Here is a 13,758-nt window from a genome sequence, read left to right on the forward strand (position 1 = left end):
GTAGTGCTTATCTTCACATAGTTTAGTTAAGCTAAATTGAGGCTGCAGGATTGGTTTTACTTGATGATCTCAAAGTACAGGATACCATTAGGCTAGCTTCTCCATTCTTCAGTCTGTCATAAATTTTCATCAGGAAATCTCGTGTCACTTTTATGGAAGAATATATAGCTCCTTCTTTCCCTGATTTGTCATTCTTTCTTGATTCATAAAGCCCTTTCCTAAAGATCTACTTCATTATCATTTCTATCATGCTTTGTGTTGGGTTCTAAATCCCACATGAAACACAGTTTTATCTCAAGAAAGAAATTGGAGCTGAAAAACTAACAAATCTTTAATTCTAAGTTCTGTTTTTAGGCTGCTAGACCACAACCACCATTGGGGTGACATAATTTTGCATTTACTGCAACATTGGTTTAAAGAACCTGCCAGGGGGTACATCAAGTGCATGTGACTGCCACCTTGCAGTGTTTGCTGCTGCAGGTGGCGGTGGTGTGCTGGAGAAACCAGAACGGAACATGGAGGTGCACAACATCCTCAGCAAATGGGAAGTCAGTGTCCTGTTCTTTGGAACAGGAACTCATGTCAAGTTTTCAGGAATGACACATGACAAGCCAAATATTTAGAATTTTGAAACTGTATGATCAGATGCACAATGATCTCCTTAGGAAGGACAGAATAGCATTTTACATATGTTGGACAGAAGTAAGAGAATCAAGTCCTGGCCAGAAAGTCTCTAGAACTGTAAAGATCTGTTTGATCTGATCCTCACCTGTGAAGAAAGAGTGACCAACCCACCAGATGGTTGAAGATCTGAATTCCAGAGAGCAGGAGACCTGCTAGCCAGTGTGCAATGTGGACATCCAGGGCAGCCATGGAGAGGCCACCCTGGGGCGTTCTTCATCTGTGAACTATGCCGGTGCATTCAGCACATGGAAAACATGAAGAATTAGACTGATGAGCTGTTGCAGGAGTTGGAGAAGAGCCACAGGGCTTTCATGAACGTAGTCTGCTTCAACTGACCTTCCTGGCCTGGTGTCCAGTGGGCTGCGCACCCTTTTGAACCCATCTTCTTGAGCTTCCTCTTGTTAATGCTTTTTCCTTTCTGATATTTGTGTTTGCTTTTAGGTATTCTGCCAGTGGATAGTAGTAGTACCCAAATAAACTGTACATATGAAATGAGAAGATAGACACAAATGCCACATTAAAAACAATCAAGTTTTTTCTATCTTATGAGTGGGATATTGATTATAAAGTTTTTTTTTCTTTAACCAAAAATGAAAACAACGGTTTATAGTATATTTCCCCCATATGTCTGTGTCTTTCTTTGTAGTTTCTTTCCCTTCCCCCCAAAAGTTGCTGGAATGTACAAATAACCAGAATAAAGCAGTGTGCTTTATCTTATTAGGAAAAATAAAAAATGAAAAAAATAAAGAAGCTGTTGGACTTGAAGGGTGCAGGCAAGACTCCCCTCCCCCACCCCCATTCTCCATTTAAACCAGCTCTGAAGATTCAGCCTTCCCTACAAAATCTTGGTCAGCTCTCATAATTTCAGATAATTTTTTTTTAAGTTTATTTATTTATTTTGAGAGAGAGACAGTGTGAGTGGGGGAGAGGCAGAGAGAGGGAGAGAGAGAGAGAATCCCAAGCAGGCTGTCAGCACAGCAGGGCTCCAACCCACAAAGCCGTGAGACTGTGACCTGAACCAAAACCAAGAGTTGGACGCTTAACCAACTGAGCCACCCAGGCACCCCTCAGATAATTCTTAGATAGGGAAAAATCTAATCCACATTAGAAGTTCCACATTTGAGATAGTATTGCTCTTTAAAGGGGCAGGAACCCTTTAAATCCAGGCCAGTTTCTTCCTGTAGGATTGTACTGTGTTCAAGTCCCACCCACCTCCACATCAGCTTGAGGGCAGCTCACTCCCGGGACTGCATCCCTCTCTCCTGCCCTTCACTCCCTTGGCTCTTCCATCTCTGGCTGATGTAGCCACAGCCTTTTCCTTTTAGCATTTTCAAAGTGAGACAACAATCCCCACATACCCCCAAATTTCAAGCTCTACAAGTGATTCTCTTGAAAATCTTTCATGTGAGGGACAAGAACTCCCATGTTGTCTCATGCGTGTGGGCTAGGGGAAGGGAATGCCTAACAACACAGGGAACAGACCTCACCACCTGCTTCTTCAACCTCAGTGAATTTTTCATCAACTCATATACTCTGGAGGAAGATACCTTAGGGCTGACAGAACTGGTTTCTCAAATTTTTTTTTTTTTTTGGTTTCTCAATGTTTTAACATGCTCAGAAAAGCACATGCCTTTAGAGCAAGGGAAGTACTTGACATATGTTATGCAAACAATAGAGGCCTCAGCTGAAGCTGAGAGTCTTCCCACCTGTCATTTTGACAGATTTTTTCATCTATTTGTTTACCATGCCCAACTGTCCATCTTCATTTCACTCATAGACCCTGAAATCTTATAAGAAAGACTCTGTCTAGGTAATAGATGATTGAACCAGAGATGGACTCCTGACTTTCATGACCAATCCAAAGACTGGTCCAAGCTGGTTCTCTCCTGAGAACTTGAACTGAGACTTACAAGCCTGCAGTAAGGTGGTGGTGGGCACTTCAACTGAAAGTTATTCAGAGTCAGGAGTGAGAGTCCTAATGGGCAAACTGAAGATGAGTAAGAAGAAGGAAGCATGAGAAGATGGGAGAGCATGTAGCAGAGAGGCTGAGAGAGCAGTGTTTGGTTCCTTTCCATTTCCCCAGGGGGGCATTGTGCCATACTTTTTGCATTTGTTTCTGTAAGATTCTCTTAGGCTCTTGTTGTTGTTGTTGTTGTTTATTTATTTATTTTTGAGAGAGAGCAAGCTAGAGGGCTTGCACGATCGGGGGGGGGGGGGGGGGGGAGGGGGGAGGGCCAGAGAGAGAAGGAAGAGAGAGAATCACAAGGAAGCTCCTTGCTGTTGGCACAGAGCCTGCCCTCGGGCTTGATCTCATGAACCATGCTCTCATGACCTGAGCAGAAATCAAGAGTCAGATGCTTAACCAACTGAGCCACTCAGATGCCACTCTTATGTTCTTTTTTTTTATAGCCCCCACTTTCTTTTTAGCTGCTTGAATGAGAAATGTCTATTCTTGCAAACAGGTAAACAGACTAGCATCATAAATTTGTAAAAAAGTTATTATTTTTTTTTTAATTTGCCCCTTCTTTTTATTGGGTGGTTGTATTTCTCATTGAATTTTGAGAGTTCTTTGTAAATTCTGGATTCAAATCCTTTATCAGATACATGATTTGCAGATATTCTCACCTAGTTTGTGGATTGTATTTTCATTTTCTTAAAGGTGTCTTTGAAAGATAAGTTTTGAATTTTGATGAAGCCAAATTAATCCATTTGTGTGTGTGTGTGTGTGTGTGTGTGTGTGTGTGTGTGTTTTAATGAATAGTGCATTTGGTGTTGTAAGCAAAGAAATCTTTGTTTAAACTAAAGTCACAAAGATTTGCTGCTAAGCTTTCTTGTAGAAGTTTTATAGTTTTACTACATTTTACATTTAGGTCCACGATTAATGTTTGGTTAATTTTTCAACACAGTGCAAGGTTCTTTTTTTGGGGGGGGGGATGGGGCACATGAATATCCAATTGTTTCAGTACCATTTGTTGAGAAGATTCCACCCAATTGTCTCTGAGGCTTTGTCAGAATATCAGTTAACTATATATGTGTGACTCTAATCTATTTCACTGCATGTGATTATTATTATGGTTTGACTACTTTCTATTTTTCCCAACCCATTGTTGTTCTTTGGTTCTTTCTTTCTTGCCTTCTTATAAGGCAAATAGAATAATTTTAGTATTTTGTAATTTATCAGCTTTCTAGCTATATCTCTTTGTATTAAAAAAAAGTTATTTTCCTTATGGCATGCTTTCTCTTCCTACTTCAATATTAGACCACAAGGGGATATCTTGAATTTAGGACCATACCCTAATCCTCCACTATTCAAAGTGCTGTCTGAGGACCAGTAGTCTGGGAATCACTGGTATTGTGTTAGAATCTTAGCCTACACCCCAGACCTACTGAATCAGAATCTGCATTTTAATGGGATCCCAGGTGATTTCATATGCATTTTACAACTTGAGAAGCTCAACTGTAATCTACTCTACACATTTAGTCAAATCAAGCTTCCTAAAATACTGCTTTCATCATGTCCCTAGAATTTTAAATAGTTTTTCATTGCTCTCAGAACAAGTCAAATGCCCCAGCCTGACATTTAAGTAAATGTACGTAGTACATTTAGTGAAATGGACCTAATCTACTGAATTTTTCCTGTATGGATTTCCTACTCCAGCTAAATTGGTCTACTCTATTATTCTTCATATATGCAAAGTATTCATAGTCTTTGCTCATGGCATATGCCTGTCTGGAACTTTCATTCCCATCTCCCTACACATCCATCCTTCAAAAACCCATTCAGTTTTGGGACATCTGGATGGCTCAGTTGGTTAAGTGTCTGACTCTTATTTCAACTCTGGTCATGACCTCATGATTCTTGAGATGGAGCCCAGGTTGAGCTCTGTGCTAACAGCACAGAGCCTGTTTGGAATTCTCTCTCTCCTTCCTCTCCCCTTCTGTCTCTCAAAAAATAAATAGATAAACATTAAAAAATATCCATTCAATTTCCACATCTGTTTGGAGGGTCCTGCTGCTGACCTTGGTTCTCTTGTTGTTTTAGCCTCTGAACCTCTTAACTGGCTATTCCAGTACCTTTTTAAAAATTTTATTTTAATTTTGTTTTTAATTTTATTTTAGTTTATAACCTCCTCAACCACTAATGCTTATTATAATACAGTGCATAAAGTAGGATTTTCATTCATTAGTTACATCCATAATTATTTTAAAAAATTGTTTTAATTCTATAAATTGTTAATTTATAGAGTTCTAATTTCTTTGATCAGGCAGGAGTTAAAGCCAAACAGAAAGAAACTGAAAGCAATGTGTTCATGTGCTTCTGTATTTGGAGGTAAATTTTCACCACATTCTGACAGTACAGTTACTTCAGGGACATTTTATCCCCCATAATTATATAAAAACATGTCATATATAAATGAATTTCATAAAAGTAAAGGTTCTAATGGATCTCTTAAAAATATGCCTAAGATAGGGGCACCTTGGTGGATCAGTCAGTCAGTTAAGCGTCTGACTTCAGCTCAGGTCATGATCTCACTGTGAGTTGGAGCCCTGTGTCGGGCTCTGTGCTGACAGCTCAACAGCTCGGAGACTGGAGCCTGCTTCAGATTCTATGTCTCCCTCTCTCTCTGCCCCTCCCCTGCTCACACTTCTGTCTCTATCTCTCTAAAAAATAAATATTTTTAAAAATTCAAAAAAGATTATTGCAATTGATGTTATATATACACACGGTTTAGGAGTCAGTTGCTCTGTAATTCTTCTTATGAAAAATAGTATTCCTCCCTGTCCTCAGTATGCATTCTTAGTCCTTGAGTTTTAGCTGAGTGAGAAAGTGTAGATGCCTCATGTACTACTATGTTAAGTCTACATGTGGGTTAGGTGATTGGTAATGAGCAAGAAGAGTACCAGTTATGAGTGGGCTTCCATCTGTAAGCCATTTTCACTCTCCCCTCCTTTAGATCCAAGCTGGTAAGGGGAAGGAGATTTGAGATGGGCCTGTGCTGGAACCTAACAACTGAAGAGTATGGCTCTTTCTCTTTTTTGGTAGCTACATAAACATCTGCCTAGATGTAGATCAGTAGTTCTCAAGCCTGTGTGTGCGTCAGTATCCCCTGGATGGTTGTCTCTGGGCCCCACTCCCAGAGTTTCTTATTCAGGAAGTCTGAGGTAAGAATTTGCATTTCTAACAGATTCCCAGATGATGTTGATGCATTCAAAGATTACATTTGAGAACAACTAGTGTAGTGGGGAAACATCAAAATGGGAAAATAGTCCAGTAAGTATGAAATGTTAGTGCAGGCCACATTTCAGATCTCTTTTCCTCTGAAGATGTGAAAATTGTAATCATTAATTCTAATAAATGTTTTTAAATGAACAAAGACTTTGCACCCTTTGTTTAAATAGAATTGTTTATGGTTCTTGCTCTTTATTTCAAGCATTTGCAAACATCAATCACTGTCTGAGAAAATATTTTTAGTTTTATTTTTTAAAATTTGTGAATGCCAGGGCATCTGGCTAGTTCAGTAGGTTAAGCATCTGACTCTGGATTTTGGCTCAGGTCATGATTTCACGTTTGGTGAGATTGAGCTCTGCATCGGGCTCTGTGCTGACAGTGCAGATCCTGCTTGGGATTCTCTTTCTCTCTCCCTCTGCCCTTCTTCCCCACTCTTACACTCTCTCTAAAATTTAAAAAAAAATTAAAATAAAAAAATACTATTTGTGAATGACAAAGAAATATGTTTTGTTTTCATGTGGTGATGAAATTAATAAAAATGCTAGAAGTACTCTGTAGATTGCTTTCACCTTGTATTCTTTTTGATTGTTTTGAACAAACTAATATTTTACTCACTATTAATTGGTCACATTATCATTTTGACACTGATGTTTTTTTCTTTTAAAATTTTTGAGTTTATTCACTCAGAGAGAGAGAGAGAGAGGGCACAAACATAGGAGGGGCAGAGAGAGAGGGAGAGAGAATCTCATGCAGGCTCTGCATTGTCAGTGAAAAGCCTGATGTGGGGCTTGAACTTATGAACCGTGATATCATGACATGAGCTGAAGTCACTTAACCAACTGAGCCACCTAGGTGCCCCTTGATATTGAGTTTTTTGTGTGTATGCTGTGTTTTATATTTATGTGTTTTTCTCCCTTTTAAACAAAGATTATGTTGATACTGAGTAAGCTGACCTCCAATTACTTCCTGAAGAATGGAGTCTACCAAAATCCAGAGTCAGATGCTTAATGGACTGAGCCATCCAGGTGCCCCTTATGATTTTCCTAATAACATTTTCTGTAGCTAACTTTATTGTAAGAATACAATGTATAACACATGTAATACAAAATATGTCTTAATCAACTATGTTATCAGTTAAGTTTCTGGTCAATAATAGTTAAGTTAAGTAGTTTTAACTTAAGTTAAGTTTCTGGTCAATAATAGTTAAGTAGTTAAGTTTTGGGGGAGTCAGAAATTATATACAGATTTTTGACTGCCCAGGGATGGGCACCCATAAGCCCCATGTTGTTCAAGGATCAACTGTATTTATGTCAGTTATCTATTATTACCTAAAACACGGGTCTGTAAACAGGGGCCTGTAGGCCAAATGTGTTCCAAAAACTGGTTTTGTAACTAAAATTTTATTGGAATGCAGGTAAGCTCATTCATTTAAGTACTGTCTAAGGCTACTTTCCTACTACAGTACAAGAGCTGATTCGTTGTGACAGAATCCATGCGACCAACAGAGCCTGAAATGTTTACTGTTTGAAACTTTACAGAGAATATTTGTCCACCTCTGGCCTAAAATAAGAGCTCTTATTTGTTTCTAATTTTACAGACATGAAGCTCTTTTTTGAATAGCATTTATTTTGGCAATTTTTACTTCATTAAGGTAGACATGATTTTTTAAAAATACCAACTATCGTGTGAGTTCAAGAATGGCAAATAAGTTGAGTGATCACATGCTCACATGTCATTTTGTCCTAAATAAAATGTGGGTGTATTTAAAATAACCATACTGATTTTATTAGGAGATTCACAAATAGGCTCTGAAACACCAGAGTGGGATTCTGAAAAATGTTTGAGCAACAGTACCATTGTTGAAATACACATACAGTCTCCCAAGGGATGATTCTTTTAAATCAAAAATTGGTTAGCTTATCTTTATTGCCTACTTTACCTTCTTTTAAGGTTGATTCTGAATAAAAATGTCTATATGATTCTAAAACAGCTGGAAAAGTAAATTAAACATGACCTGGAGTCATGGAGTACAAAAGAAGTTGTTTGATAGAACTTTGTTTTGTTTTTTTTTTTTAATTTTTTTTTTCAACGTTTTTTAATTTATTTTTGGGACAGAGAGAGACAGAGTATGAACGGGGGAGGGGCAGAGAGAGAGGGAGACACAGAATCGGAAACAGGCTCCAGGCTCCGAGCCATCAGCCCAGAGCCTGACACGGGGCTCGAACTCATGGACCGCGAGATCGTGACCTGGCCGAAGTCGACGCTCAACCGACTGCGCCACCCAGGCGCCCCAGAACTTTGTTTTTAACATCTGAGTTCTGCTGGTGTTAAACACATAATCCTAAATTTAGTTGAACTATCTGAGAAACTTTTAATAAATATTTCATAGTTTAAAAAACATGTTATATTTCACAGACTGTTCTGTGAAGATAGTCACATTTAAGTGCTCAGGCAACATAAATACTTTGGCTAACCTCCAGCCACTGAGCAAAATAAAAAAAAAAAAAAAACTTGACCAATAGAGAAATTCATATCAACTTACCAGTGCTATTACTGATCTTGCTTTCCCCCACAACTTTCTATTCTGCTAATTTCAAATGTATACTATAGGAAAGTCATAAAAATAATATGACTCATTCATCTCTTCATCTTGATTCACCAATTTTTAGCATTTTACCATTTACAAGTTTTGCTGCTTTCTCTTCTCCCTCCCTCACTTCCTTCATCTTGTTTCACCAGTTCTCTCTCTCTTTTTTAAGTTTATTTATTTGAGAGAGAGAGAGAGCAGAGACAGAGATAGAGACAGAGACAGAGAAAATCCCAAGCAGGCCCCACTCCACCAGCACAGAGCCCAATGCAGAGCTTGATCTCACAACCCTGAGATCATGACCTGAACCAAAATCAAGAGTCAGATGCTCAACCAACTGAGCCACCCAGGTGTTCCCTTGATTTACCAGTTCTCTTGATCTTCATCTTGATTCACCAATTTTTAAAATTTTTGCCACACTTGCTGTTCCCTCTCCTCCCTCCCTCTCTACCCTCCTTCCTTCCTTCTTTCCTTCCTTCCTACTTTCTTTCCTTCCTTCCTTCCTTCCTTCCTTCCTTCCTTCCTTCTAAAATTATTCCTTCCTTTTTTCTTTTGCTGAGTCATGTGAGAATAAGTTGTGGACATCATGACGCTTTACCCCTAAATATTTTAGCACGCCTAACCTAAGAACATTATTTCAGGATTTTCAGGATATTCCAAGTGACAATGCTTTTTTAGTTTTGTTATCTTTGTGATTGATGATACCATTTTACATTGTATGTATGTATGTGTGAGAGTACATATTTTATTATCCTTGGGTAATTACCTAGGAGTGGAATTTCTGGATCTGTGGAAAGTGTGTTTAACTTGTAAGAAATTGCTCATTTGTTTTTAGAGCAACTGTATCATTCCCATAATCAATGTTTGAGAATTTCGGTTGCTCTATATCCACACAAACACTTGACTTTCCCAGTCTTTTACATTTTAACCATTCTGATGTGTTTGTAGTGGTATTACATTATGGCTTCATTTGCGTTTGCCTTATGATTGAAGATGTTTATAATATTTCCATGGACTTGTTGCATTTATACACTTTTTTTTATGGATGCTGTGTCTATTTTTAAGTGTTTTGCCCATAGGGGTGGCCTGGGTGGCTCAAGCAGTTAAACATCTGACTTTGGCTCAGGTCATGATCTCACAGTTCATGGGTTTGAGCCCCACATTCGAGCCTGCTTTAGAAACTGTCTCCGTCTCTGTCTCTGCCCCTCCCCTGCTTGCACTCTATCTCTCTCTCTCTCAAAAAATAATAAACATTTGAGAAAAAAATTTTAAAAATGGTTAGCCCATAAAAATGCAAACCTTTTTGTTTTAGAATAATTTTTGATTTACGGAAAAATTGCAAAGATTTTGTTCCCTTATGCCCTTGCACCTAGTTTCTCCTATTATTAATATCTTATATTAGCCTGGTTCATTTATTATAATTGATGAAATATTACTACATTATTGTTAATAAAAGTCCATATTTTATTAAAATTTCCTTAGGTTTTGCCTTTTTCTGTTTGAGAATCTCATCTAGGATATCAGATTACATTTAGTTATTATATATTTTTATTTTTATTTATTTATTTTTAATGTTTATTTATTTTTGAGAGACAGCATGAACAGGGAAAGGGCAGAGAGACAGGGAGACACAGAATTTGAAGCAGGCTCCAGGCTCCAAGCTGTCAGCACAGAGCCTGATGCCAGGGCTTGAACTCACAAACTGTGAGATCATGACCTGAGCCAAAGTCGGATGTCTAACCAACTGAGCCACCCAGATGCCCCTATAATTACATCTCTTTAATAGCTCCTCATGGTTATGACAGCTTCTCAGACTTTTCTTGTTTTTGATGACCTTGACAGTTTTGAGGAGTACTCATCAGGTATTTTGTAAAATGCCCCTTAATTGGGATTTGTCTGATGTTTTTCTTTTGTTTATACTGGGATTATGGGTTTCAGGGAGGAAAACCACATAGGTGAAGTGCCATTTTCATCATATCCCATCAAGAGTACATACTATCAACATGACTTATCACTGTTGATGTTGACCTTAATAACCTGGCTGGTGGAATGTTTGTCAGGTTTCTTACATTTTATTTTTTTCAAAATGCATTTTGTATTTTTGACATTTATACATCTTTCTAAAATAATGTGTTTCTAAAACATTATAGCTTACTGTAATACTCCTAACTTCATTGTGTCCTTCAGTAGAAATATAAAACAGTTTAACCAAGTTAAATTTTTATGCTCTCCAACTTCCTTTTTCTTTAATAAGCCATTATGAATGCCAATTCTGTGCCAACCTTGTGTGCCATAACAGTGACCACAAGTAGTCTATGTTCTCAAAAAAACTCATTGTCCAGGGAGTTCCTGGACAGGTAAAGAGAAAATTGCAATGTAGTGTGATGTATGCTATAATAGAGGAAATTTCAGGATGCTCTGGAGGGATGCCACATCTTATTGGTGTGTCAGGGGAGGCTTTCTAGAGGAATCGGTTCTAAGCAGAGGCATGAATGAAAAGGAACTAGCCAGGTAAAGCTGGAGAGAGGATAAAGAAGAGTTCCAGGCCAAGAAAGTGACTTCTTGCTCAAAGACCAATAAGTGAGAAACCATTGTATGAATTGGATAGTCAGGTAGTTTATGAGGATTCAAGCCCAAGGCAAGCTGATTAGTGAGAATGTTGGCTGGAGAGATGAAGGGAGTCCAGAGCACAAAAACATTACAGGTCACATTAAAGAGTTTGGACCAGTGCTTGTCTGTAGGGAGTGGGGATGGGGAAGGTCAGTGCTGTCTCCACCGTTTCAAAATTTGTAGTTTTTTGCTTCTAATATAATCATGGCCAAGCATTTTTTAAAAGTGACCTAATGTTGTTTAGGTAAATTATTTTTATTTCTCCTTTATATTAAAGTTTGAGTGTTAAAATTATTTTTAAAATTGTGTATGTAGATCCTTTATTTTCTCTAGGAATTAGATTTCAGAATAATGAGGGGATGATGATGAAAATTATTTGTTATATAAAATTTTGCCAAATAAAGTTGAGAACTACTGCTGTAGACTATGCTGAAGTCAATGAAGAGTGTCTGTAAGCATTTAAGCAGGGAGTAACATGATCAGATCTGCATTTTGGGAAGATCCTTCTGGCTGTAATGTGGAGAACAGATTGGAAGGAGCCATCTGGGAATCTGGAGACCAGTTGGATGGCTACTGTAGAAACTCAGGTGAGAAATGATGGTGGCCTTCATGAAGTAAGATATTGGTCATGACGATATAAAGAACATAAGGATTTTTCCCTTCTGGATTCTGTAAAGAGTTGGCTTTATTTTCCAGTATATTTGCTTTCCAGACCAAAAGAATGTTTTAAATTTCAAGCATCCTGAAAACTAATGGGGAAATATTTTACAGCAGAGACATTCCCCATATTTCTCAAGTTATATCAGTAGTGAAATGTTTAAGATCCCAGACCTTGGAGAAACTGCTTGCTTTCTCTAGGCCACAATTTCTTCATCAGCACAATAGGGGTATTAATTTTACCTTCTGTGCTGTAATTCAATAAGCATAGATATTCTCTTCACCCACTCATTAGACCAACCCTGACTCTAGCCAAAAATAATTTCAAGATCAAATTGCACAGTTATCTTTCAAGTAGTGGTATTGAATTTGTACTCAGCTACGTGGTCACAATTTGCTCCATTTGGGATAAATTTTAGACAATTCTAGTATTGGAATGGGTGACCACGATCAGTGAGCATAGAAAAGAGTGAAACTTATCTGTGGGCACCAGGCTTTAACCTGATGGCAGATGTCTTTGTAATTTGTTTTTGTCCTTTGAGGCCATGGAAAAGGACTTCCAAGGACTTGTGAATGAGGAAATAAGAATGTCCTCTGAAAATAAACTGTAGGATCATAGCAGAAAAATGTATAATTACATGAAAGAGACAGACTGATTTGAGCCAGCAAAATACCAATAACCTGACTGATAATATATTATAGATCTAAAGATATCAGTCAAAAAGGTATTGATTGGCCTTTAATTCTTAAAGAAACATATAAGCAAAAACCGGCAGTACTCATCCAAGTGCAAAGTAAAGGAAAAGTCTTAGCTTGAATGTGTCTGGTTCTGATGGAGATGGATGCAGGGGTGACAGCCAATGGATTACTGAGGATTTTGATTCTGTTTGTAATATAATTTCAGCTGAGATTGATGCTGTAACAGTTATTGTAAGTAGTTCTTATTATTTCTTCTCTTCTTTTTCCCTGGGAATAGGACCCTTTACTTTTTACTGGGCACAAATTCACCCAGAATAAGGACAATACTTCCTAGCTTCCTTTAAAACTAGGTGTGGCCATATTGCCAAGTACTTGTCTATGAGATACAAGCTGAATGGTGTGTACAATTTTCAATAACTTTGTTTTTTATATAGAAAAGGCATGCTTTCCTCTATTTTCTCTCTCTTCCTTTTGGTTAGAAGGTGTATGTGATGGCTGGAGATTAAGCAGCTATCTTGAACCATGATGTTGAAACCATGTGTTGAGGATGGCAGAACAAGATAGAGGAAGCCTGGGTATCTGGTAATGGTGGATTTGCTATATAAGTCTTGGATTGTTGAATCTGGACTTATGAGAGATCATAACTTGCTCAAGCATACCTTGTTCAAGCTACTGATATTTAGGGAGTTCTACTCCTTATAGCTGAACCTAATTCTAACTAATACAGATGCCTCAGACTCAGACTCAGTATTAATTTCCTTTTGGTGCTATGATGAATTATCACCCTTCCCAATGGCTTTGAATAGTGCAAATTTGTTCTCTTGCAGTTCTGGAGATCAGGAGTCCACAATGAGTCTTACTGGGCTGGAATCGAAGTGTCAGCAATGCTGTATTTTTCCTAGAGGCTTCAGAGGGAAATGCATTTCCTTGCCCTTCCAGAGGTCCTTCTTCACTGATTTCTAGATCATTCACTTAAAAGGACTTAATCAAAGAGGGATCCCTGGCTGGCTCAGTCAGAGTGTGTGACTCTTGATCTTGAGGTTGTGGGTTTGAGCCTCATGTTGGGGGTAGCTATTACTCAAAAATAAAATCTTTTTCTTTTAAAAAGGACTTTATCAAAGGTATGTGATGCAATCTTGTCTCTTGGGAGATAATTTAATAGACACTAAGGTTGTTTTATTTTTAAAATAATTACTAATAATACTCAGACATTGTAATAATAAATACAGCCTAATTTTAGTTAATTAATGAAATAAGTGAATAAAACATGGTAAAATTGAAATCAGAGTGC

The 13,758-nt window shown here is 37.9% G+C and overlaps 1 pseudogene; it reads left to right on the forward strand.

The window, feature by feature from the left end:
• The first annotated feature begins 389 nt into the window (after positions 1-389).
• LOC125162934 (RNA polymerase II subunit A C-terminal domain phosphatase SSU72-like) lies at positions 390-1,524 on the forward strand (annotated as a pseudogene).
• Positions 1,525-13,758: the final 12,234 nt, after the last annotated feature.

The sequence above is a fragment of the Prionailurus viverrinus genome, chromosome A3 (assembly GCF_022837055.1).
Source record: "Prionailurus viverrinus isolate Anna chromosome A3, UM_Priviv_1.0, whole genome shotgun sequence".
Taxonomy (NCBI): domain Eukaryota; kingdom Metazoa; phylum Chordata; class Mammalia; order Carnivora; family Felidae; genus Prionailurus; species Prionailurus viverrinus.